We start from the raw sequence: 24277 nt of genomic DNA on the forward strand, positions 1-24277 counted from the left end.
TAGCCAAAAATTCAAAATATCTTAGTCATCTATCAATAAAAGAATGGATAAACAGACTGTGATATGTCATACAGCGGAATACTACTCAGGAACAGAAGGAAATAAATTAGAGATACATGCAATATCATGGTTCCCTAGCTCACTAGTATAGAACATTATTGGCAATAAAAGAGGTCTCATACAGAAGAGTACATACTAAATGAATTTACATGAAATCCTAAAACAGGAATAAATTCACGCCAATGGCTGACTGGGAGGTAGGGGGCAGAGGCAGGGATTGACTTGGTAGGGACATGAAGGGAACTCTCGAGGATGATGGTAAAGTTCTTTATCATGATAGGGGTTTGGGGGTACACTTTCGTTCTGGCTCAGTAAATGTATATCTAACACTTGTGCATTTCATTATATGAAACTTTATCTTTAAGAAATTATAAAGAAATATTGAACTTTAGTTAATGAAGTGTTTTAGGGGAAGTGTCCTAATGTTCAGCAATTTATCTTGAAGGCCATCAAAAAAATATGATGAATTTGTGGATAGAGAAATGGACTGTTGGTTAGATCTGTGATAAAGCAAGTACAGCAAAATGTTAATGGCAGAATCGAAGTTCAAGATATGTGAGTGTTCAATGTAAAATTCAAATTTGCTGTATGTTTGACATTGTAATATTAAAATGTTGGTGAAAAGAGACTTAAAATAGGCATTCTCTAGTAAGCCTTAATGAAGAAACCAATTGTAAAGAGAAATTAAGACACCTGGGAAATACATATGAACTGGGTGTTCGAAGACAACAAGGTATTACTGTTCATTTTGTTAGGTATGGTCATAACATTGTGGTTATATAAAAATTATCTCCACATTTTTAAAGATGCATATTAAAGTACTAGAAATAAAAATAATAGATGTCTTTGATTTGCTTTAAAAAAAAAAAACCCTTGAAAATGAAAGGGGGGAAATGATGTGACAGTGTAGCAAAGTCTTAATAGCTATTAAATCTGTGGGCATATTGGAATTTATTATATTTATTCCCTCTAAACTTCAATGTATAGTTGAAATTTTTAAATGTTCCTTTGAAACTCATTAGTACACACATATGACTACAAAAATCAAATGCCTAGTCCTAAAAATTTGAAATTACAACATTCTGTGATTAATGTATTATCACACTTCTTTCATTTAAAGTACTGTTACAACAGATTTCCTTTTATAAAATTAAAGTGAATCTAAATTCAATTTGTTACGAAAATTTTAAACGTTCTAATGACTCCTTTAAATGAATCAGAAATACCCAGGTAATAATTGCATGTCTTAGAATCAACAGATTAATCGTATTAAATTAGAGATACCATTCATTCATTCATTCATTCATTCAAGCATTTAATGTCTCTTTTGCAAACTCTATAGTGGTATAATTATAACTATCAATGAATATTTTTTAATATAAAGATGGTATAATACCCTAAAACACCTTTAGGGAAAAAACATTCCACAGCTAATACCTATGCCTAAACGTTTCTAACACATAATGGTTATGGCATTAAGAAATACAACCAGAAATTTTTTCAAAAGAGAAATATAACCAATAAAATTTTAATCAACTAGATTTAACTTTGTATTTAATGAGCTTAGCCTTACTAAGATAACCATACATCACATGAGCTTCTGAATTTATCAGGCAGATGAACTGGAAGGTAGTTTTTAGGTCATCCAACTACGTAATCCTTTTCTTTACAAAATGATCTATCTCAATATTCCCTTATGCTTCTTCAATACATTTAAAACTCAATTGGTTTACTGTGTTTCCCTTTAACCACAACTTTCCAGGAACAAAATCCATCACAGAAAACATGAACTATGGTCCTTGACATTCTTTGGTTCTATACCATGTCTTTTACGCGGGGTTCACTTGTTTACAAATTTCAAGTTCTAACTTTTGAAGAAATGTCTGCGAGGTTAATATTTAAACTGGTTTCTGGTAACAATTACGTTCTTCATTGACTTTCACAATGTCAAAAAAAATAACAGCAGCTTACAGTTCTAACTTCAGAGGGTAAAGGGGTGCATTGCCCACTTCATGTTGTCAGATCCCGAAAGCAAGTGTCTATCAGGGCTGTCCTACCTTTTGGCGTCTCTGGGCCACACTAGAAGAAGAAGAGTTGTCTTGGCCCCACATTAAATACATTGCAACACATAATCTCTCTCTCTCTCTCTCTCTCTCTCTCTCTCTCTCTCTCTCTCACACACACACACACACACACACACACACACCCCCGCATGTTTTAAGTAAATTTACGATTTTGGGTTGAGTCCCATTCACACCCATCCTGGGCTGCATGTGGCCCATGGGTCGGAGGTTGGACACCCTGGTAGATCATGCTGTCCTGATTTTCTGTGATGAGGGAAACATTTAAGATCTTCAGTGTCCAATACAGTAGCCACTAAGCACATGCAACTGAACATTTAAAATGTGCTCCATGCAAACAATGAACTAAATTATTTATTTCATTTAATTTTAATTAATTAAATTGAAACAGTTGTATTGCATGTGGCCATCAGCTACCACATTGGAAAACACAAGTCTAGTTAGATTCACAGGATAGCTCCTGGACAAGAGATTTTGGGCAGAGTTAGATCACTAAGTCTTAGAAATGTATTCACTTTGGTAGAGGACAAAGAGCTAATGCAATCGATACCCTTCCCATTTAATGCACTTAAAATTTTTGGCTGCCTTTTTCAATAGAGAGTCAGATGAGTGTTACATGAAGCTTAGTAGCTGAAGTGATTTTTTTTCTTCAATCTTTTAGCTCTTCCTCTCCAGAGGCAGAATTCCTTTCCTGACACCAACATTAAATGCCCACAAAACCACCCCCGGCAACTACATAACATACCTTCACTACAAGCTCCACTGTACACACATACTCTTCCACACAGATGCCTCTTGCCTCCCTCAGTTCAAAAGTTTCCATCCAGAGAGTCTTAAATACTAACATGGTCTACGGCAAAACCACTGATTCTGGCCAGTAAACTCATAAGAATGAACATAAACAAAGGTTAAGTTTGGGCATTTTGTAACTTTTTGATAAAAGTTTTAGGCAGGTTTCCCTGCAGGGCTTCTTGGGTGGGGAGGCCAAATTGGACAAATCACCTGTTTTATTGTAACCACTGTTGACATGCTTCCCAAGTATATTTGTTTGATGGGTCCTTCTTACTCTGTTCAGGAAAAGGAGCACAGAATTTCATTTGATGAATTCAGCCTGGTCTCAACTGAGAGGAAGTCAAGCATGAAGGAGGAAGTAAACTGGACTCCCCAAGAGTTGCTGAAAAATGTGCTCCCCAGCTAAGATGGTATTTTTCCCATCTCGGGTAGGGAGAGAGGAGAGAGGCAGGGAGAGAGGTTAATGACTGCAAGTGGATCAGTTGGTGTTCAATGACATAGAACTAGAAAACAGTTGCATTTGTTAAGCTTGAACAGGCCTACCAGTGACTACAATCTGATATGTATACCTTCTTTCATCATTTACTCCTTGTCTTTGAAACAAGAACTATAAAGACTTGAAATCAGAACCTAAGGCTGAGGGGGCAGACAGATGTAATACAAGTATGATGAGTCTGCATCGGGCAGGGGAATCCTCCCTGCAAGGTGGTCTCAAAGCAGGAGGAGGCTAGGTGGAGGTGAGGTCTGGAGAGATTTTTGGTGGTGCTGCTAGACAGCAGCAGCAGGCGACAGGAGGTGGGAGAAGGTGTACTTCAGATCATGCATGAGGATCACTCATGACAGGTGAATTGCAGTTTTGTCTTTGGGAAAGGGGATAGTGAAGGGGCAGACAAGTAAAGCCAGTCCTGGACATTCTGAAAAAGCTCAAGAGGATCCAAGAGCCTGAAAATTCCTACTAGCTGAACATACAGTCAGAAGGTCAACAGCCTCCCCGTGGTCACTGTTTGCTGCCCTTCACCTTGGACAGTGTTTACTGTCATTATCTTGTGCATGCGCCAGCAGATTACTCTGAATTTCTGTAACTGTTTTTAGAAATAACATTTTTATAAGCTTCTTCTGATAATATAAGAAATCCATGTTCACCATGGAAAACAAAGGGGATGGGGGGAGAAACGCACAAACATACATGGTCTTTCTCTCTCTCTCCCCCTCCCCACCTCTGTCTTCTCTTCTATAGCTAGAGGATTTCTTATTAAAGACCATAGGGAAGAAAGAGGAGATGATTTGGTAATACGAGTAATGAAATATAAAATTGTAAACCCTCTCTTCATTGGTGGACATTTGGGCGTTCTGATTCTACAGGACTTCCTCTGTTTTACATTATTTCTAACAGAATCCCATTAGTGTGATGAATGGGTTAAGCATTTCTAAGGTTCTTGATAGAGTATAATGTGCGGGCACTACAGAAAAGGCAGTGGTTAAACACATGAAGAAGTTTCTCTAAGTTGCAGGACTAGTTCTGAGAAAGGCCCAGAATGGATCAATTCTTTGATTTCTGGTCAAGTGTTCTTTCCACAGCACCTCCTGCCCTCAGAGCATGATGGGTTTTTTCCTATGAATTCTATTTCATTTTAAAATTCCAGTTAAAATACTTATCCCTATCATTTTATGGGGCAAGTAAGGCCCTCATCACGTTGGAAATGGGATTATATTCAATCATTTGTGTGTGTGCGCATGTGAAGATGCGCATGTTTTATACCCTCATTTTATGATCTTTCCTTCTCTGACATATTTGCTATTAGACAACAGCAGGGGCTGTACACACGAACTACTCTAATATTTTTTATTTAAAAATGAAAGAGTAGGTATTTCTATGGCTTTCAATAGGAAGCCATTTTATTAGAAAAGTAGAATGAAAACCTTTGTTCCTACTCAGAGTCCAAGTTTGCATTTGTGATTGACACAGAGGCAGCACCTACTTCAACAATGGCTAACTTAAATGTGGATGTTTCACAATCCTTAAAGAAAAAAAGTCACACATGACAGTGTTCAATCTTTTCAATTCACTGCTAAGAGTCCAGTTCCGTTCACATGTGCAAACTTCCTTCCAGGGAATCCTGTTTGAGAGAAAAGTAAACGAAAACTACTGGACACCCAAGACGTGACAGACACTCACGTGCGGCACATTATCTCCGCCCTAACCGTAACAGCCAGGTGTTGGTCAATTTATGGAAAAAGTAAGTGCCATATGGAAAAAGTGTCTTTATTTCAGCCTTTTCATATATGAAATGAGTATATTTAACATCTGAGAATATTTTGAAAAGGTAACCATAAAAATTATTTGAGAAAGTATTTTTAAAAGTACACAAATACAAGGTATTGTCCCTGTGGTTTTTCATTAAGTTAACAAAAATCAAATCAAACCTTTGATGACTGCTCTGAAGCATCCCACATGAAAGGGGCTTCCTACTCACTGTGACAATTGTAACAAAGCTTCATATTTGACTGAGATGCTATCAGGGTATTTTCTCATCTTCCACTGGGCAAAGGGTTGGCTACTCAGCTTATCTGCGGCCTCCCTGAAATGATGGCCCGGCCACGTTTATGTGCCTAATGATATGAATGCAGTTAAAAACCTAACTTCTTTCATTTGCAACTAGGAAAAATATGAAAGGTATATACTTCCTTTTGCTATTCTAAATGAAGGATACTCTGAGCAGGTGTATGATAACTTTTGAAGTAAGAAGAGAATATTTGTGAATGCATCTATTTGTAGAAGGGAAAATCGAAGAAGGTAGTAATAAAAAGGACATTCTGAAATTGTGTTCATTTCTGAGATGTGCAGTTGAATCAGAGACTTGGATGACTGGGTTAGTATGCAGGGCCTTCTGTGAGTTAGAACTGAAAGTGTTTCAAACCCCAGCAAAACGTGACATTTGCCTCCCAGAAAATTTCTGAGCAATTCTGACTTGAAATTCACCTATATTTCTTATGGTGATTGAGTATTCCTTTATACAGAGATATTACAGCCTGATTTTTAAAAAGAAAAACCTCAAAAGTTGCTAAGTACAAATTTTAGAATATACCACGTGCATCTGAAAATAATACTTTATTTGCTTATACTTTCATAAGCAAAAGGATATATTCATAAAGAAAGGTAAGAATAAAAATGCACAAATAGCCTCCTTTTCAAAACAAGACACACTTTGAAGGGAAAGAGAGAGCGATGGCCTCAGAACTGCCAGGTCAACGTCAGGCTTTTGACATGGGAGATACATAAGCCTGCACCACTGCACGAAAGCCCAGTCTTTGTTAACAAGGTAGCACGGCCTCAATAGCCGTCTGGTATGATCTTTGCCAGGACTGGATTTCTGTCTGTTGTAACTAATAGCTTGTGTGTTTAGTTCAGCCCAATTGTGAAGTCCTGAATCTTTTCTCGGGTTCAGTTTCCCCATCTGCAAAATAGTGGCAGCCACCCTCATGGGCACTGGTTCCAGTCTAAATGAGCAGGCTGTGCAGAGCACTTACCAAATACACTCCCAGGAACAGACTTCTTTCCTTCCACCCTTTCAGGAGATAACATTCCCATCCTACCCTTTATGGGATCATTTAACTTTGAAGAGCTGGCACACATAGGGAATGATTTTCAGCTCAAATACTCATGTTTTTAACTCCTCCCCAATTTATTAAATTGTGGTCTATTCTTACAAAGGAATACTATGCAGCAATGAAAGAATAAATTACAGGTACATGAAACAATGTGGATTAATGTCTCAGACATAAGGATGAGAGAAAGACGCCTGAAACAATGGAGCATCTACTGTATGATTTCATCTTGATGAAGTTCAAGGACAGACAGAGCTAATCTATGGTGACAGAAGCCACCTGTGATGGGGAGAGGGTTGTAACAGGGAGAAGAGGCACAAGAGAGCTTTCTTGGACCCTGGAAATGTTCTGTACCTTGATCTGAGTGGTGGTTACACAGATGTATGTATACACATGTGAAAGTTCATCAAGCTGTATACTCAAGAGTTGTGCATTTTATTGCCTTTATTCCTCAATATATATGTTTAAAATAACATTTTTTCAAAGCACTTATTTAACTTAATCTTATTAAATGAAGTTTTTCTCTTATGCATTCTTCAATCTCTTTTGGAATTTACATGAGTGAGAAATGTGTTCACTGGTGCCTCATAATTATAAGAATACAGCACTAGTCACATATGAAATTTTCCAAATAATTAAATTTAACCATTTTAGTAAGAAAACTATTGCTTTCCTGGATTAAAAAAAATCTTTAAAATGATTTGTAGTCCTCACTATTATTTTAAACAGATGCTATTGAGCATATTACATTCTTCTTGGTGAACCAAGGTTATCCTTAGAAATGTATATGGTCGAGCTGGGCTGAAATGGAAGGAGAGCCTCAAAGGCCATTGCTCCTATACTGGGTGACTGTGGTTTTTGCCCCTTCCCTGTTATCTGGGGTTATTTTTCACTATTGCATGCCTGCCCTCTAACCATCCCAGTCTTTCTCACTTACTTTCTTTTATTCATTTTTCATATATTTGATGCACAATTTTTGAATGCCTAAGATGCGCTAAGCACTGGAAATATAGTGGTGAATGAGATATTCATAACCAAAAAACAAGTGTGACATCTTAAAGGGGGAAATATTGGACCTAATTTAGAGGTTTTGGGAAGGTCGCCTTGAGGAAGTGACATTTAAGAACTGAGAGATGAGATCCTAGCCCAGAGTGAGACCTAAGTATCTGTTAAATGAATGAATCATGCATGAATGAATGATCATTAGCTGACTAAGAGGAAGAGAGTCCCGTTTTTTGTGCCCTGAGAAACCTGGAATTTTATTCAAAGATGTTTAAACCAGAAGCTAACAGGTACTGAGCAAGGCCCTGGTGGACTTAACTGCGTTAATTTCAGCTGCTGTGAGCCCTGCTTTTTGTCTTACTTAAGACCTTAGGTTATTAGACAAGTGAAGGACTTTTAGCCATTGCTCAGCTAACCTACACATAGTCACCCTACCCGAACAAAACCAGCCAAAAATAGCCCAGGTCTTTATGGCGATTCCTCTGCTTTGCCTTCATAGCTCACACGAATGTGACGCCTCTGGCAGTCACCAAAACCACCTTGAAAGGCTGTCACCTATCTATGCCTGTGCATGACAGTTCTGTCCAGGCCTAAACTGCCCTGACTCTTTGGGTATTAACGCATGGTGCAAACCACCACCTAATCTGGGGCCCACTGTTGTCCCCAGAGAGTTCACCTTCATGACATATTATGAAACAAGAGCTCACAGTCTAAAGGACAGAAGGAACAGATAACAACCACCTTTGTCGAGAGAGTTGACTCAATTATATGCCTTATAAAACCAGCCTGATATAGAAGCATTACTACCATATCATTTGTAATAAGCAAAGTTTAAAATGCCAGAGATATGGGCCAAGTTATTCAGGGCTTAATTTGATAATGTGGCTTGATCTAGCAACCGACCATCATGTAAGTGTAAGAATCCCTACTAAGAGGTATAAATGTAGCTTTTGGTGATCTCAGTTTCTTAAAATTCCGTATAGATCTTTGAGACTTGAAATTTGAAAAAGCCAAACAAAGAAGTGGCACTGAATAAGGATTTTTCTCAGTGAAAAAAAGGGAAGTGAGGAATGACAAGTATCTAGAAGTGGTTTATTTTTAGACTTTTTTCCAGAGTCTTGCTGTTCCTCTGGTAAAATTTCCAACTTCAAACGGCATCAATCTCTTTTAGAGACAGTGGAATTGATGCATGGGTTCCTTCACTGGTCCAGGGTCTCTATTTTGAATGCATGTTGTTTCACAGAAGGTCAGAAAATGAAGCAATCTATGTGCATCTATGGGATGCACTTAGTAAAAAGCACATATTCTTACCTCTGTTTCGAAATCTTCGAGGGAAAAAAAGTTAATTTGCTTGTCAAACTTTCAGTGGTCAGGGTAGTGAAATGACTCTCTGCTAAACTCAATTTTCTGACGCATATACACAGGCAATCAAACATGCTACCCTTCGGGTGTGCTTGATGTCTTTTGACCTCCACAGTTTTGTTGATTTAGTCCTATTTTCCTAAATACATAAAGCCACGATGAAGTTTTTCCCAGGAAGGAAGTTTCCTCTAATTTTAAAACAATCATTTCTTCTAGCCATTTTGCAATGACTGTGGACTCTTCAGGAAAAAGACTTATTAGTTTCTTTCTGCCAGTGTCACTGGGCAAAAATGTACCAAAATCAAGTTCTTTCATAATCAATGGGCTCTTAAACTTTAGTACCATCTTCATACTTACGTCCCCTGCCATTAGACACAGTAACCAGGCCAAAGGTTCTACGCTTGCTATACTGCACAGACTACAATGCGGCTCCTTTCCCCAAGGAGTGACCATGACAGAAATAGTTCAGAGCTATTCTTTTTTCTAGATTTTCTTATTTGCTGTTTGGGTGTTAGCCACTAATAACATGGCTGAGGTACCTGTGCCCAGGATGTCATTACTGCAATTGCTCAAAGGCAAACATTTGATTAAGGCTCTAGTTTTATCGTATATGCTCATATTTCCTACAACAAAACAAGCCAAAAAATAAATACTTAGTATTTCCAAGACGTATGTAGTCATTAGTTTCTATAAAACTATCTATGACCAGAGCATAGTCATTGCTACCAACTGAATGTGTTCCAAAAACACAGATTCAAATGTAAGAAGCAGTCTTTCAAGCTGACCTTTAAGTTGTTATCTAGTCAAAATTTAACAGAACGGGGTTGGGGTGCGGGGGAGGAAAGAAAGTTTGAAAGTATTTTCACGAAACAAGAGCCACCATTTAGCAAAAGCTTTTAATGGAAGGAGCCGCGGGCACACTGAAGTGCAAATCACAAGCTTACACGTCGCCTCCTAGAAACACCACACCAGGTCTGTTCTGCGCTAAAGCAAATGCTAACATCTGATCCAAACAACGGGCAAATCTCAAGCACAGGTAGATTTTACTTCACTCTCCATGACACACACACATCCCTCTAGTAAAACTGAAAACAACATTTGACTGAAACCAAAGATTACAATTATCCAGGGACTGTCAGCCACTGAAAAAATACACTTTGCAAAGAAATTACTTTTGCCCCTCCCCTCCCTCACGCCTTCCTCACGCCTTCAATAGAAGCGGCCTGGAATCACACGTAATCTGAAATTTTAAACATTTCTAAATACTAAAGTGTGAAACAAGTACCTGGCAAACACCTGGAGCTCTCTTTCCACCGCTCGCTCTCTCCTCCCACAGTCTGGCAAGGGAATGCCCTTCAAAACCATGGCTCAGTGCTTTTGGTAAATGTTTTACAAGACACTGAACAGCCTTGTGTCCCACCCTCAGAGCAAACACCACGGGGAGAACACAATATAATGGTCACAAAGATAGCGTGTGATGTACAATAATGCAAATGAACAGGCAGGCTCTATGAACAGAAAAAAACCCACCCAAACTTTCAAGGGGTGGGGGTAAGCCAGCAGGAAGAGCTTGAAGAAGCAAACCCTGACACTGGAAGTGTTAAGAGTTTTGTGTTGTTGTTGTTTTTTTCTTAAAGCGGCCTTATGATAAGCTTATTGTTCTAATCCCGCGAACAAGTCTCGGCTTGCCGGACTGACAAAGTGTCAAAGGAAGAGTTAATAAAGGGCAGGGTTCGCCAGTGAGTCTGTAGACACAGTAGTAACTATTCAGTTACCATATATTTCTATTTATCAGGGCAACTGGAGAGCTTTTCACAAAACGTCTTCCACAATAAACAAAACGCACTCCCCCATTTTCCATATCCTTCAAGCAAATACACAGTTAAAAGCCAACTCCGCTTCAAACCAGAAGTTTTGCATTCCATTCAAGTTAACAATTACAACTGGAGGATAACAGAAACTTGCTGGCACCGAATTATTAGCATACTCAGAATGTCAGGTGCCTCTTGGTACCACCAGGGTTAACACAATAAAGACAGGGCGTCCGGGATCACCTGCCTGGTTTTACAGAAACACCATATGGAGGCTGCTGGCGTGTGAGGCCCCATGGAGCGCTGCCCTGCTGTGAGCAGGGCAGTCTGAGAAATGAAAAAGTAGAATTATTCAGCAGCAGTCAAACCTGCTCGCTAAAGGGAGACCAAGGCCATCTAGAGAAGGAAGAACTGACTTTGGCTTCAGAAATCACACCCAAGGTCAGGTTCAGCAAGTGAGAAAACCCATTCTCTTGTCCCCACCCCTCTCCAGGGAAAATATTCCAAAGAACTGATAGCTCTGCCAATCCGAGCACCTAGAAAATGGCACAGGGCAGTTCTTTACCTTTTCAAAACATTTTAATTGTTGTTGCAATTTTCTGGGCCCCCCTACCTGATATATGTGGGTCCCACCTCGTTTTCAGTTTCCTCGTTTACAGATGCCTCAGCTCAGTGCTGTGACTCAGGGCAATTGACTTCACTTCAGTCTGATTGACTAATCTGGCTTGGGTGGGACCCTAGATGACCGTTTATCTGCCTCGCAGGGCGTGGTGAGGGGCCTCCCTGGCCTCCAGCCCAGGCTACCATCTCTTTTGCTTTCACATTTTTCCCTCCTGCCTTCTAACCTGCCTTCTAGTCTCATCCTGGCCTCTCCTTCCCTCCTTTTTTCTCATTTTCTTTTCCCCCTTCTTTCCCTCCTTCCTTTTCTGCCTTGCTTTCCTCAGACACAATAGGGATGTATTCTCATCGCCCTATGTCTTGTATTATTTGAGGCAGCATATCAAACAACCGGGGGAGGGAGGTAAGACAGAGGTTCTTATCAGACAGATTCCGCTCTAGTGAGACCCGAGATCCAGAAAGCTCTAAACCTGGCCCCGGTCATGGGGCAGGGCTGGTGGAACTGTGACTGAAGCTCCGCTTTCCTGAAAGGCCAGAATCTCCCTGCGGCCACTCCAATGTTGACCCATTCCCTGTCCTCAAATGTGCCACTTTTCGAGGCCCTACCGTTCCTACCTGGTCTAATCAAGTCTCAAGGCTGATTGCGACAGTTTCCTCTCAGATGGTTCTTCTTATCTCCTTCTTTCGCCCTCAGGGCCCGTCCACCTCCCGTCCTGCATTTAGTCTATCTCACTTGACCCCTATAACTCCTACTGCTGCCCCTGGGTGCCTTTAGGCAAACCAATAACCAGAACACATCTCCAAAGTGACAAACCTGCATGACTGGGGATAAGTATCACTTCCTAGAAGTCTTCCCTGACTGGTGCCTCTTTTGGTCACATATTTGTGTGCAGGTCAGCTGCTGTCTAGGCCACAGGTTCCCCAACCTTTTCAGCACCAGGGACCGGTTTTGTGGAAGACAATGTTTTCGCAGACCGGGGTTGGGGAGGGGGAGGGGTGGATGGTGGTGGGATGATTCCATCACATTTCATTCAAGCTCACCTCCTGCTGGAAGGCCCGGTTCCTCACAGGCTCAGACCAGTGCCGGTGGGTACACAGCCCCGAGGCTGGGGACCCCTGGTCTGTGCCACCAGAGCATCCATCTCTACAACCCTTAGCATGGAGTCCAGTGCTCACTGTTAAGGAACATATTTGAATTTTGATGAAAGAAAATGTGAAGACAGAGCAGCGCCTCAGTGGATTACACACTGAGAGTATAAGCGGGGACTAGAGAGGTTTAGCATTGCTTTGCCTTTTTTGATACGTGATCTCTCATTTAATTCCATCAAGCAGAGGCAGAATGGGTTCAGACAGGCTGCCCAAGAACGCACAGCTGGTGGCAGCAGAACTGGTCCAAATCCAGGCCCTTGCTCTTTGCCTGAGCTGCACTCTCCTGCCTCGGGCACGCTGCAGCCTGCTCATCCACACACCAGTCTGTTGCCCAACTCAACAGCCACCTGTGCGTTTTCTGCCGCTCTGGGCTCGGGCCTTGTTTGGCCCTGCTGTCTCCTCTGGTCCCTTTCCTTGTCCTCCCTACCTCCTCTTCCCCACCTTTCCTTCTTATCCCAAAGGCAATCTGTCCTGTTCACTTTGAAATCTATTAAGAAATCTATTAACAGGCAGTATGGATTCCCCCACTTTAGGTAAGCCTTTATGTTCATTGTTCCTGTGACCATAAATTTGATGTTTGATTTTAAGCACTATAGGTGATATTAAAATTCCTTGTGTTACATACAGCACTTGCTGTGCTATTGTATTCAAACATTATATCTCATGCTGCTCAGAGACTCAATTCAGTGGCCCAGAGAAAGAACTGTGCCTTCTATACACCATGAACGTTTTCTAATAGCATTTTCCCACTCCTAGGCATGCAGCTCTGAGTGGCGTTTTCGCTCCACTGTGTTGGGTAGCCAGCGTGCAGGTATACACACCCCTGGAATTGTAGCTGCAGAGTTCTGGCGGGGAAGGACAGCCTGCCTCGGGGGAGTGCCACTCCCTGGGTCTAGGCCAGAATCTCGGTCAGTTCCTGGGCCCCCTTCTAGTTTGGACATCCTTTACCATAAATTTGGTCTGCAGGGTGATTCCAGATTCTGAAAGGGATTTTGATCTCCTCTGGACACTAGGAGATAGGGGAGGAGGAAGCAGCAGGAAGTTAAGAATTTATTTGGAGCTGCTAAGACTCCCTGAACCTGCCGAAGGCGTTGGCACTCCCCTGAACCACTCAAGCCCCTTCAGCTCTCTGGGGAGAGCTTCCGAGAGCCCTCCCCCCGCACCCCCCCACCCTACCCCCTACACCCCACCCCCCACCCCCATGCGACCTCAGAAACTGCTCATCACCCATCCGCTCCAGCCTAACCCCAGACCCTAATCTGGGTCCCAGAACCCCTGGTGTTTCCCCACATTGCCCAAGGAAGGAGAGGCAGGGATGGGCCCAGGGAACAAAGATGAATCTACACTGTCCAGCACTGTGTCTACTGGGACAGAACCCGCTAGACCGGCAGGTCTCCAAGCGAGGTCCCGGGATGTGCTGGGGGGCTGTAAGCCTCTTTCAGAAGTCAGCAAGGCCATAACTATTTTCATAATAATTTTAATATTTTTGCCTTTCTCACTACATTGGCACTTGCACCAATGATGAAAAGACAACGGTGGGTAAACTGCGGACATGTCAGCACAAAATAAGGCAGTGGCACAAAACTGGATGAGAAATTAGAGCATTTTTTTACCACCAGGCCCTTAAGGGTTTTACTTTATCTCTTTAAGAGCTAGTTCTCCTTAAGAATGTACTTGAGGAAGCAGGAAAATATTAATTTTATTATGTCTTGACGCCTGCATGTATCTTTTTGGTATTCTCTGTGATGAAATGGGAAGTACGCATGAAGCAGTCTTGCTGCACACCAATTTACGAGGATAGTATCAAGGAAAATCATCGTGTTACTGTTGGAGATGCAGAGTGAACTATACTGGCCTCTGTCATAGAAGACCATTTTTACAAATGACCAACAAACAAACTATAGTAATTCAGACTAAGTATTGGGCAGGCATTTTCTGGAAATGAATAACGTCACTTCAAAGAACACAACTGGTAGTATTTGTTTCCAATAATAAAATTTGAGCTTTCAAGCAAAAGTTAAAATTTTGGAGAACTTACACTCAATACCATAAGCTTGACAGCTTGCCAATAATTAGAGGCTTTTCTGATGACATTAGTTGTGATAGTAACAACTGTGATTTTTTAATATTGTGTAATGAAATGTGTCAATATTTGGAAGAGCTTTACAATTCAGTAAGCCAATATTTTCCAAATGACCAATTCATGGTGTTACAGAATCATGCCATGCATAGGTAAATGACCCATTCAAAGCACACGATAAACCAGTGGACTTTAAGGTAACAGGGCATGAAAAGTTCACTGATCTACAGTGCAACTAACCTTTAAGAAATTCTCTCTTCTAGAGTTTGGGTTTAGTATCAAAGAAGAATGCTCACAATTATCTAAAAAGGCTACAAAATAATCCTCCCTTTTCCAATTATATAGCTTTGTGAAGTTAAATTTTCTTTATATACTTTGATGAAAATAACGTATCTCAACAGACTAAAGGCAAAGCAAATATAAGAATACAGCTGACAGCGCACTCTCCATCCCAGAACCACGCCTCTGCCTTTCCCTCCCCCCTCTTCTTCCCTCTCAAGCACACATCTCCTCAACTCTAAGGGCCCCCACAAGACTTGCAGCCAGGGGAGCAGCGGGCAGTGGCAGCTCGTCCCGGGATAACCGACCACACCCGTCTCCAAGGGCCCCTTCTCTCTGACGTCCCAGTGAGCCCACTTATCCCTGCCTGGGCTCTCTCCTGTTGCTTCTTCTGTCCTAAGCCTTTCCTTGTTTCACTGTCACCAGCTTTAATAAATGTACTCTCAAAAAAAAAAAAAAGGAATATGGCTCACTTCTATCAAGCCCATCAAATAGTGTTCATTAAAATGCTCTTTATGTCAACATAAATTTTACTACTGTTCTTTTTGAAAGAATTAATATTTTTAATTTCATAATTTGAATTTCTAATGTGATAAGTAGCAATAGATATTACCCACATAAATAAAAGCACTCTGGGTTCCTCAATAAAAATTTTTAAGAATGTAAAGATTCGGTTGTCAAATTTAGCAGTAAAAAATGTAGGGCATCCAGTTAAATTTGAATTTCAGATAGACAAAAAAAATGGCATTTTAATCTAAGTATCCACGCCATATTTGAGACATACTGATACTTTAAAAACAACAACAAAGTATTGCTTATCTTAAGTTTATATCTAACTGAGCATCCTTTATTTCACTTGCCTGGTAAGATGTGCTGAGCCCAGAACATTTGAGAACCCTGCTCTAGATCATGCCCCTCACATCTGTGCTGAAACACTAATCATAGCATTTACTAGGCGCCCACTCTGTACCAGATCCAGCACCGAATTCTTGACATATATTACCTGTTGAATCACCTCCAAAATCCTAAGTGGCAACTACTACTATAATCCCTATTTTATAAATGAAGGCAACAGAAACTCAAATAAGTGAAGCTAATTACTGGTGGAAGGCAAGACTGGAACCCACCTGCTCAGACACCAAAATCTTAGTTTGTAACTATCAGGCTTACACCGAACTCTGAATAATGGAGATTACCCAAGATGCTGGATTTTTTTTCTTTTTTTGCATATTTGCATCTCAAATGTTAGTAAGTCAATTTCCGTTATCTTCTCTGTCTTTCTCACAGCTGTGTATTCTGCTATCACAACAATAGTGAAAACCAAGGCTGTAAGTACAGTGTGAGGGAATTCTATCCAGAACTGACCATTGGCATCCTTACTTGGAGCTGAGTTTCCTCCTGGATGCCTCTTTGGGCATGACAAGAGCATTATTCTGGGCTGGGAATTCTGGAGTGGAGCAACGGGGCAGAGGCACTGCTCATTATTATTTGGAAGCCACTGGGAACTTGGTGCTGAGCTACAATCATCCTGGAGAATAAGCTGGGAATTTCTCCACAAGAATCTGTACCGACTGAAGCAAATGCATCCACTGCTGTAAGTGAGCCAAGGCACTGTCTTTGGTATGATCATGACCCAAGGCCACTGGATATGTTTACTGAGCTCAGGGTCAACAGTAAATAAACCAGGGAAAGTAAATGTTTTTTTATGATCCAACATGGGGGCAAGGGCATGCACTCTCCTCTGTATCACATGATCTGCAAATACAGGAATGAATTCTACTGTAGCCAACTAGGGGGTCCTCCGCCAACTACCAACGGGGATAATATAATGTAGAAAATGATAAGACATATAAGGCAGGGCGGGAGATACTAGTCTTTCATATGGGAAAAATTTCTTTAACAAAGGAAAGATTTACCTTTCAAATCCTTTTTTGTTTTGTAAATTTGGATTTTTAGATGAGGCACACTGGGTTAGACTAAGGGCAGTTGAGTGCACAGAGGCCCAGGGCAACTTTAAAAAAAAAAAAGATTTGTAAAAAAAAAAAATCCTTGCAAACTTTGAAAAATAGCCTAGAGGAGTGGACAAGGGGAGGAGAAAAGGGGATAGATCAGAAAACAAAAGATGTCAAAAGGGAGTGTTAAATAATTACAGAAAAGGTGCATTTTAGAAACTGAGACTTGGTGAAAGAGGAGAGGGCAGGTCTTGGTAGAAAGAGGGTTTGGGGAAACCCAGCGGCCAGGACACCTGTCCAGGGGGCACTCATAGGAAAAGGAAAAGAATCACTTTTTACTTTTTTTTTTTAAGATTATTTACTTATTCATTTATTTTTTGAGAGGGGGAAGGGAGGGAGAAAGAGAGAGAGAGAAACATCAATGTGTGGTTGCCTTTTGCATGCCCTCTACTGGGGACCTGGCCTTCAACACAGGCATGTGCCCTGACTGGGAATTGAACTGGTGAATTAAACAGCTTCCCTTTGGTTTGCAGGCCCACACTCAATCCTCTGAGCCACATCAGACAGGGCTCTCATTTTTTACTTTTAAAACTGTCAAGTTTGGAGTTCGTCTCAGACCCACCTGGCAGGGCTCTGGTCTGGGTTGAGGTCCTAACCCAGCCCTGCCCTGCCCTAAGCCTCCCCAGTTAGGCTCTTTTATCTGCCTATTCCATCTAGATCCCTCACGAGCTGGAAGGAGTGTCTGCAGGAGGAATAATAGATTGAGATGCAAGACGGGCCTCCCTCCTTACATAAAGTTAGGAGGCCAAAGGCTCTTGCAGCTCTCCCCTTCAAAGGCCCTTCAACATTTATTCTTGTGAATGTTGAATGTCAAGGAGGACCCAGCCAGAACCTGACTCATGAAATTTCCAAAGGCAAGACCAGAGCACACAGACTGGATCCAAGGACTCACTTTCCACCTTGAGGACAGAGTCAAGGGTCGTCCTGCTTCGGATACAAGCGATCGAGCTGAGCGGCCTGGCCTGAGCCCCTCCAGACCACTGTCTTTCCCTGTCTGTGGGGTTCTCTGAAGCAGACTACCAGGGAGATGCATGTCACTGTGTTTGAGCCACAGCCCTGATGACATTCCACAAAGCAACTGCCCTTGAAAAGTTTGGATCTGTACATGAGGGTCATTAGTCACTAGTGTCAAGCCAGATAATAAATACTTTAGGCTTCGCAGGCCATACTGGTGAGTGACCTGCCTACAGTTTGGTTGACGATAGTGTTAAAACGTCAGGTAGATGTCACATCACCTCCTCACTGACAAATGCTACCTAACCCTCCACTGTACGTGCCCAAGTCTGACTCTACTTGTGGAGTCATCTCACCTTTGCTATGATCCTCTTCAAAAAAAATAATATGGCTATAGATCTGAAAGAGAATTAAACCCTCAAATGAAAGTCATGTATTTAGAAAATGAGATAAACAGGATTTAAAATAAGCTAGAATATTTTTTTAACCTGCTGGTTTTTATTCTGGGTGTGGGTTTGTGTGTATGCACTTTTGTTTAAAAGTGAACGTTCCACACGTATCACAAAATTCCAAATCTGGAAGACTCCTCTGATATAGTCTAACCTATAACTGTTTACACTTGAGGAAACTATGACCTATTTCGGTTAAATGAGATATTCCAAGTCACATACTAACTGGCAGAAAAACTGGGGTCAGAAACTTGGTTTCCTGACTTCCAAATTAGTTCCCTTTCTACTACTCCACATTATAGCACATTCCAAATTATTACTAAAAATTAATTTCAACTAATATTTATAAAGTGTTTCCAACATGCCCAGCACTGGCTAGGTGCTCTAGGGATACAAGAGAAGCGTGAGAGGATTCCTGCCCATAAAATGCTTTTGCTCTCACTGAGAAAATAAGGTACACACACAAAACAAATAGGCTGTTATGTAACTATTTGGTTAAAACAAATAGTTTTAACCAAAAATAGGGCTAGTAAAAGTTTCCGTAATGGTTCTCTACCTTTGCTGTACAATACCTGCCCATGAGCCACATGTGGTTATTGAGCACCTAAAATGGGGGTAGTGCAACCAAGGAGGTGAAATTTGATTTGTATTTAAAGTAATCTGAACTTAAACAGCCACATGTAGCTACTGGTCTGAAAGAATGGTTACAGGTCTGAGTGGGAAATACGTAGCGCCCATTCTGTCATTCTCCCTCTCGTGCCTGTGGCAGAAACCACTTGTGATCACAGAACTCTTTCCCTCTGAGCACATACAGCCTCTCGGGAGTCTCCATGCAACATATTCATTATTTGCAACTGCCTGGACCTGATATAAACCTATCTGCCATCCCAGATACAGATAAAAGGTGACAAAAGTGAGCTAGCTGGAGGAGGAAGTACTTGAACTGAACCTAAAGAGACAACATTTGGACAGGCGAAGAGGAGAGGACAGTGTGTGGGCTCTCCAAGTAGAAAACAGCGTGGGCAAGGGAACTAGATAGTGTTCTCCTGGTTCTCTGATGGGGAGATGCTGGCAGGCAAGAAGGGAGGGTTGCGTTGGGTGTTGCAGAGATAAGGGCACAGGCAGAAGTTGGGGCTAAGTTAAGGAGACCTTTGGATTCCAGGAGTTTGGACTTTTCTCAAGAGCAACAGGAGCCACTGAACATTTAAGGAGGATAAGGACTGGAGAAAGACAAATTTTAGGAAGGCAAATCTGATAGCGAGCCACAGAATGGGTTGCATGATGGATCTACACATCCAGAGACCGGTAAAAGGCTATTCCACTAGTGGTTTTCGGTTCTCCTTTAGGAAAGTAATACTTGTTTATTGAAAAATATGTATAAATCACAGAAAAGCAAATATAAAATTAAAACTAGACGTCTACCATTCAAACTCAACCACTACTGGCATTTTGATGTGGTTTCTTCCAGGTTTGGTTTTTCCTCTTTCCACAGATATTACAATAATTTAGGAATAAAGTTAGGACTAGGACAGCGATAGTGTGAACAAAGAGGAAAGGCTACAAAGGAAATCTTTAAGTAAGGCAGCAGGGTAAAGAGAAGAGGCCATTAGCATTGAGGGACCTGCGTTCTAGACCTGGATGTGTCCATGGACCTTCTCTTTTTCAATCCCCAGACTTGGTTTCCTCATTTTAGAATCAAGGTACTGGTCTAGAGCAGCCTGCAGTGTCTTATTAAGGGTCAGATGAGATTTTTCAGACCTCCCCTCAAGGCCTAAAATGGAACTAAAATACGCGTGTGTGTAGGTCTACGTACACTGTAAGTGAACATCATATATAGATAGCAGGGGCTGTCATAAGACAAAATGTTCCCTTGATCTTTAAGCTGCACCAAGAGCATATAAGCTATTGCAATCTACGAGATTTTAGGTATAAAATAATTAAACCATATATTCTGAGCAGTGTTGCAGGGGGGATGTGCAGATGTAATCCCCAGGAGATGTAGTAGAGTGGTAGAAACGAGGAATCCATCCTCAGATAGACCTGTGTCAAGCAGGGACCGTGTCTTCCAAGGAGCCAAAGATTTTTTTTAAGGCCCAATCTATCTTCTCAGATCATAGGACACACACACACACACACACACAGCTACTACAGAACATAAATTTTGCTCTCTGAAAAAAGGAGTACATAGCCAATCACCTGGTAATAAATAAAAGTATAAACTGGTGGTTGTCCACAAGGGATTTACATGAGACTCAATTATGGAGTTTTCAAAAAATACTGATGACTGGGTTCCTCCTCCTCAGACTAGTTAAATCAAGAGTTCAGTGAGTGGGTTGTGTGCTTGGTGTTTTTTCAAAGTTCTCTAAATGACTGAAGCCCGAAGCTCAAGCAGATGTCCCAGAGGAGAACACTTCAGGATCCAGATTTGACCAAACGTGCTGTCAGCCACCTGGCTAAGAGGTGAAGCCAGTGCTGTAGTGAGAGGGAAATGGAGGCCAACACAGAACCCAATGTTAAACTATATACAGTGTCTATGTTCGAGTGGAAGTTCGGTCATGTTCGGTGCATCCCATTGTTATTTTCACTGAACCATGCACTGGAGAACTCCTACGGACTCTCACCAGTTAATGAACTCGGGTCAGTGAACATGCCTTTCCTTGAGGATCACTTGGCCCTCTAAGGGGCTAGTAGTTAAAAAGTGTAGATTCTGGCCCTAGCCAGTGTGGCTCAGTTGGTTGGGCCTCGTCCTGTAAGGTGAAAGGTCACTGGTTGGATCCCTGGTTAGAACACATGCCGGGGTTACAGGCTCGGTCCCATCAGGGTGTGTACAGAAAGCAGCCAATTGATGTTTCTCTCCCTTTCTTTCTCCCTGCCTCTCTCTCTAAAAAAAATAATAATAAATTTTTTAAAAATTCTCTTCTTAAAAAAAATAAAAGTATAGACTCTGGCCTCAGACTGACTTAAGTGTGTTGTACCACCTTTGCCATGCACTAATTGTACAACCTTGTGCAAGTGACATATTCTATTATTCCTCAGTTTCCTTATTTGACTAACATCTCCTTTATGGGGTTACTATACAAATTAAATGAGGACATACAAGTAAAAGAGACAATGTAAGAAAATATTTTTGTGCTTTGCACATAGTGAGCACCCAATAAATGTTATCATTATTTATCATTTATTTTCATCATCACCCCCAGGATCCCGTCTAACTCCAACATTTTATGATTCTAAGAATCATTTGGTGACTGCCTGCACAAATGGAGATGAACAAAATAAGTAGGTACTGACATGCCTAGATTTACTTATATTTTTTGAATTTTATTTTTACTTTTGATTTTAAAGAGGGCAAGGGAGGGAGAAAGAGAGGGAGAAAAACACCGGTGTGAGAGAGAAATAGTTGCCTTCTGCAGCGGGCTGACCAGGGACCAAGCCCGCAACCCAGGCTTGTGTCCCGACCGGGAATCAAACTGGTGACCTTTCATTTCGCAGAAAGATGCCCAACCAAATGAGGCCACACCGGCTGGAGCCTGACTGACAGGCTTAGATTTAAAGGTTTGTGTTCAGCCCTTTTTCTCTCTAGCCTGAGTTCTCCCACTTCATTTTTTCCATACGATGTCCCTTATATTTTGCTGATCTAGGTCTTAGTTTCAAAAGGACCCCACTTATTTTGCAGTCAGAATTTTTCTTATTCTTGATGAAAGCAATGTGGTGGCTCTGTCACTATTATTTCTTGGCAGCACAGACACCCCTGCATATGGCCAAAGTAATGTCAGACACTCTATTCCTGTCTGCCCTCGCTGAAGCAACTGCTGACACCTGGGGGCAACTTGCATGAACCAACACACAGCCTTGGATGCGGCCCCAACTCAGCGTAACTTTGATGCATGTCTAATGACTGGTTTGAAGACCTTGTTCTTGGAAACTTCAAGGCTGACATTTGAGTGTTGCCCATGAAATTTGCCTAAAGGTTTGACGCTGACTTGAGCTACAGATTTCAGCCTCGTAACCTTGGAGTATTCTTGCTTTCCACAGAACCAAATATCTTCCTACAAAGCACAATGCCACCATCGATCTGTTATTCTGCCAAAAGACACACACATTTCATTGATGCCCACAGCTTTCTTTTTCCTTGTCCAGGGTGGGAACAAACCTCTTTCTTTTAGGAAGACAGTCCTCCTTTTGTAGCCGAACATCCGCTTGTCGGCCATATTGTTGGTTGAGTCACGGCCCACAGCCACCGCTCTACCTTTTCAGTTTTGAAAATGGGTTAGCTTATTTTGCAAATTGCAAGTCATCAAGGAGCACACTACCAAAGGAACTACTGGCTCTGTGAAACTTTTGCCCATGTGAGTGAAGTAACTTTAAAAAAGGGAAATCATCCAGTTTGTGATTAACCACAAACTCCCTGCAAAAACTTATTATCCTCTATGAAAACCAGTTTTTCCAAACCTATGTTCATTTGGATCTGGAAAACAGACCTCCAGATCATCTCAGTAACAGAACTGCCTTGTTATGAAGTCACTGGTTGACTGTAGCCACAAATGGCTCTAGGTCAGTTGGGCCCAATTACTCTGACACCAAGTCATTTTGGAAAGTTCTTCAGCTTATTGTCACTGTGTTAATTGCTCATGGATCATTATAAACTGCAGAAGACTTCAGGGTTACCTTTATGTAAGTTCTCAACACCACTTGGCTCCTTACATGAATTAGCACTTTTGTTGAACTGGATCAGAGACCAGAAAAAAGCGAGAGGTGATGAATTTGCTCTCTGCTGCATCTGGATACAGATGAGAAGAGGTCCATTAACTTCTACTGTCTTTTCAAACATGCTTAAATATCTGAGTTACGATGTTGCTGGTTCTAACTGCTTGTTTTATTGTCAATATTTCTTCTTAACAAGATGCTTAAGCTCTCATTCTTAAACTCTTCTAGGGCAAGGATCACTTTTGAATCATCTGTGCATCCTTTATATACCCGCCCTGGCATCTTTCATATGAGGCTCCTTTGTAGGTTTATTCAAATTAAATTACAGGCCTTTGTTTTCCCCCTCTGTGTAGAATTAAGTCACGTGTACCAAGTAAATAGTAAGAAGTAACATGTGCTGGAAAAACATCTCTTCTATTTTCAGGTGAAAAAGCAGAAAATTTATTTATTTTTAAAACCTGCTTTTGGGGATTGCCTTCAGCGTCCTGGTGTCATTTTGTGACAGGTCCCTATTAGCAGCTGACTAAACAAAAGAAAATCTGTTTCAACTCATTTGCTTGACCTTTGTGTTTATCTGATCTTCAGTAAGTTTTCTTCACATGGATGTAGCAGTGCAACGGTGCAAAGCTTACCTTAACTCTCATTTGAGTTACAGTCTGCCTTCCTGGCAGGGTGGGGGTGGGGGGGGAGGAAAGTGATAGGAAGGTCATTTTCTAATCTAAAATAAATATCTTCTGGTAAATTTTAGAAATTTGGGGGAAGTTTGTTTCTAAGAGATCTCTGACCACAGAATGACAACTATAGTTCAGAAGCATGAAGAGCTATCCCCACAGAAAACAATGTCTTTAAGTAACCTACCTTTTCCTCCTTATCAAAAACAACTTCCATTTTCAATTTGTAAATTAAATAATATCCAGTTCTTCATGTATTAACTTACTTGGAATGGAAATCTAGGCTTCAATGAGTAGGAAAGGGTCAGCATTCAAAATGTTTTGCTATTTTACTGTAAGTGTCCATCAGGAACTCCATGATTTTTCCCTCTTTGCCTTTCCTAGGAATCCCTGCCATCTGACTTCTGAGGCTGTATCCAGAGGGAGGGCCACAGATTTTCTGTGGCTTGAGAAAAATCAGGCAATGATCTAGACATTAACATTTTAAGAGGCCTGGTCAAAGGGGTCACCAAAAGTTCATACTAAAAGTTCAAATTTCTTTCCATCAGTCATAACCAGTGATTCTCTTCCCATCTGTATGAGGAAGACAGACCAAACTTATATCAGACTGTGGTAAATATCTCTCCCTCACCACTGCCAAAAAA

At 41.2% G+C, this 24277-nt stretch overlaps 1 protein-coding gene across 5 annotated transcripts in view; it reads right to left on the reverse strand.

The window, feature by feature from the left end:
* RBM47 (RNA binding motif protein 47) overlaps positions 1-24277 on the reverse strand; it is a 145765-nt gene that overhangs the window by 58620 nt on the left and 62868 nt on the right. The window contains exon 1 of one of the 5 annotated variants that reach the window (XM_054582082.1): positions 10189-10234. The exons of the other annotated variants lie outside the window; for them this stretch is intronic. The gene's annotated coding sequence lies outside the window, so the exon portion shown is untranslated. Of the gene's footprint in view, positions 1-10188; positions 10235-24277 lie in introns of those variants that run through there. 5 annotated transcript variants of the gene reach the window in all.

Source organism: Pteronotus mesoamericanus, unplaced genomic scaffold (genome assembly GCF_021234165.1).
Source record: "Pteronotus mesoamericanus isolate MK-2021 breed Mesoamerican mustached bat unplaced genomic scaffold, CSHL_Meso_final contig_68, whole genome shotgun sequence".
Taxonomy (NCBI): Eukaryota; Metazoa; Chordata; class Mammalia; order Chiroptera; family Mormoopidae; genus Pteronotus; species Pteronotus mesoamericanus.